Genomic DNA, 4,232 nt, shown 5'->3' with positions numbered 1-4,232 from the left:
CTGGCTCACACTGTAACTGACTCTCACTGTAACTGACTCTCACTGTAACTGACTCGCACTGTAACTGACTCTCACTGTAACTGACTCTCACTGTAACTGACTCTCACTGTAACTGACTCTCACTGTAACTGACTCTCACTGTAACTGACTCGCACTGTAACTGAGTCGCACTGTAACTGACTCGCACTGTAACTGACTCTCACTGTAACTGACTCTCACTGTAACTGACTCGCACTGTAACTGACTCTCACTGTAACTGACTCTCACTGTAACTGACTCTCACTGTAACTGACTCTCACTGTAACTGGCTCGCACTGTAACTGACTCTCACTGTAACTGACTCTCACTGTAACTGACTCTCACTGTAACTGACTCGCACTGTAACTGACTCTCACTGTAACTGACTCGCACTGTAACTGACTCTCACTGTAACTGACTCTCACTGTAACTGAGTCGCACTGTAACTGACTCACACTGTAACTGGCTCTCACTGTAACTGACTCGCACTGTAACTGACTCTCACTGTAACTGACTCGCACTGTAACTGACTCTCACTGTAACTGACTCTCACTGTAACTGACTCTCACTGTAACTGACTCGCACTGTAACTGACTCTCACTGTAACTGACTCGCACTGTAACTGAGTCGCACTGTAACTGACTCACACTGTAACTGACTCTCACTGTAACTGACTCTCACTGTAACTGACTCACACTGTAACTGACTCTCACTGTAACTGACTCTCACTGTAACTGAGTCGCACTGTAACTGACTCGCACTGTAACTGACTCGCACTGTAACTGACTCGCACTGTAACTGAGTCGCACTGTAACTGACTCGCACTGTAACTGACTCGCACTGTAACTGACTCGCACTGTAACTGACTCGCACTGTAACTGACTCTCACTGTAACTGACTCTCACTGTAACTGACTCGCACTGTAACTGACTCGCACTGTAACTGACTCGCACTGTAACTGACTCGCACTGTAACTGACTCTCACTGTAACTGACTCGCACTGTAACTGGCTCACACTGTAACTGACTCTCACTGTAACTGACTCTCACTGTAACTGACTCTCACTGTAACTGACTCTCACTGTAACTGACTCTCACTGTAACTGGCTCACACTGTAACTGGCTCACACTGTAACTGACTCTCACTGTAACTGGCTCACACTGTAACTGACTCTCACTGTAACTGACTCTCACTGTAACTGACTCGCACTGTAACTGACTCTCACTGTAACTGACTCTCACTGTAACTGACTCTCACTGTAACTGACTCTCACTGTAACTGACTCTCACTGTAACTGACTCGCACTGTAACTGAGTCGCACTGTAACTGACTCGCACTGTAACTGACTCTCACTGTAACTGACTCTCACTGTAACTGACTCGCACTGTAACTGACTCTCACTGTAACTGACTCTCACTGTAACTGACTCTCACTGTAACTGGCTCGCACTGTAACTGACTCTCACTGTAACTGACTCTCACTGTAACTGAGTCGCACTGTAACTGACTCTCACTGTAACTGACTCTCACTGTAACTGAGTCGCACTGTAACTGACTCGCACTGTAACTGACTCTCACTGTAACTGACTCGCACTGTAACTGACTCTCACTGTAACTGACTCTCACTGTAACTGACTCTCACTGTAACTGACTCGCACTGTAACTGACTCTCACTGTAACTGACTCTCACTGTAACTGGCTCACACTGTAACTGACTCGCACTGTAACTGACTCTCACTGTAACTGAGTCGCACTGTAACTGAGTCGCACTGTAACTGACTCGCACTGTAACTGACTCTCACTGTAACTGACTCTCACTGTAACTGACTCGCACTGTAACTGACTCTCACTGTAACTGACTCTCACTGTAACTGACTCTCACTGTAACTGTCTCTCACTGTAACTGACTCTCACTGTAACCGACTCGCACTGTAACTGACTCTCACTGTAACTGACTCTCACTGTAACTGACTCTCACTGTAACTGACTCTCACTGTAACTGACTCTCACTGTAACTGACTCTCACTGTAACTGACTCTCACTGTAACTGACTCTCACTGTAACTGACTCGCACTGTAACTGACTCTCACTGTAACTGACTCTCACTGTAACTGACTCTCACTGTAACTGACTCTCACTGTAACTGACTCGCACTGTAACTGACTCTCACTGTAACTGACTCTCACTGTAACTGACTCTCACTGTAACTGACTCTCACTGTAACTGACTCTCACTGTAACTGACTCTCACTGTAACTGACTCGCACTGTAACTGACTCTCACTGTAACTGACTCTCACTGTAACTGACTCTCACTGTAACTGACTCTCACTGTAACTGACTCTCACTGTAACTGACTCGCACTGTAACTGACTCGCACTGTAACTGACTCTCACTGTAACTGACTCTCACTGTAACTGACTCTCACTGTAACTGACTCTCACTGTAACTGACTCTCACTGTAACTGACTCTCACTGTAACTGACTCTCACTGTAACTGACTCTCACTGTAACTGACTCGCACTGTAACTGACTCTCACTGTAACTGACTCTCACTGTAACTGACTCTCACTGTAACTGACTCTCACTGTAACTGACTCTCACTGTAACTGACTCGCACTGTAACTGACTCTCACTGTAACTGACTCTCACTGTAACTGACTCTCACTGTAACTGACTCGCACTGTAACTGACTCGCACTGTAACTGACTCTCACTGTAACTGACTCGCACTGTAACTGACTCTCACTGTAACTGACTCTCACTGTAACTGACTCTCACTGTAACTGACTCACTGTAACTGGCTCACACTGTAACTGACTCGCACTGTAACTGAGTCGCACTGTAACTGACTCTCACTGTAACTGACTCTCACTGTAACTGACTCTCACTGTAACTGACTCGCACTGTAACTGACTCTCACTGTAACTGACTCGCACTGTAACTGGCTCACACTGTAACTGACTCGCACTGTAACTGACTCTCACTGTAACTGACTCTCACTGTAACTGGCTCACACTGTAACTGACTCTCACTGTAACTGACTCGCACTGTAACTGACTCGCACTGTAACTGACTCGCACTGTAACTGAGTCGCACTGTAACTGACTCGCACTGTAACTGACTCTCACTGTAACTGACTCGCACTGTAACTGAGTCGCACTGTAACTGACTCGCACTGTAACTGACTCTCACTGTAACTGAGTCGCACTGTAACTGACTCGCACTGTAACTGACTCGCACTGTAACCGACTCTGACTGTAACCGACTCTCACTGTAACTGACTCTCACTGTAACTGACTCTCACTGTAACTGACTCGCACTGTAACTGACTCTCACTGTAACTGGCTCGCACTGTAACTGACTCTCACTGTAACTGACTCGCACTGTAACTGACTCGCACTGTAACTGACTCGCACTGTAACTGAGTCGCACTGTAACTGACTCTCACTGTAACTGACTCGCACTGTAACTGACTCGCACTGTAACTGACTCGCACTGTAACTGACTCGCACTGTAACTGAGTCGCACTGTAACTGACTCGCACTGTAACTGACTCTCACTGTAACTGAGTCGCACTGTAACTGACTCGCACTGTAACTGACTCGCACTGTAACTGACTCGCACTGTAACTGACTCTCACTGTAACTGACTCTCACTGTAACTGACTCGCACTGTAACTGACTCTCACTGTAACTGACTCTCACTGTAACTGGCTCACACTGTAACTGGCTCGCACTGTAACTGACTCGCACTGTAACTGGCTCGCACTGTAACTGACTCTCACTGTAACTGACTCTCACTGTAACTGACTCTCACTGTAACTGACTCTCACTGTAACTGGCTCACACTGTAACTGACTCTCACTGTAACTGACTCGCACTGTAACTGACTCGCACTGTAACTGGCTCACACTGTAACTGACTCTCACTGTAACTGACTCGCACTGTAACTGAGTCGCACTGTAACTGGCTCTCACTGTAACTGACTCGCACTGTAACTGACTCTCACTGTAACTGACTCGCACTGTAACTGACTCGCACTGTAACTGGCTCACACTGTAACTGACTCTCACTGTAACTGACTCGCACTGTAACTGAGTCGCACTGTAACTGGCTCTCACTGTAACTGACTCGCACTGTAACTGAGTTGCACTGTAACTGGCTCACACTGTAACTGACTCTCACTGTAACTGACTCTCACTGTAACTGACTCTCA

The sequence above is a fragment of the Mustelus asterias genome, unplaced genomic scaffold, assembly GCF_964213995.1.
Source record: "Mustelus asterias unplaced genomic scaffold, sMusAst1.hap1.1 HAP1_SCAFFOLD_1422, whole genome shotgun sequence".
Lineage (NCBI taxonomy): Eukaryota > Metazoa > Chordata > Chondrichthyes > Carcharhiniformes > Triakidae > Mustelus > Mustelus asterias.
This window is presented reverse-complemented; position numbering follows the sequence as displayed.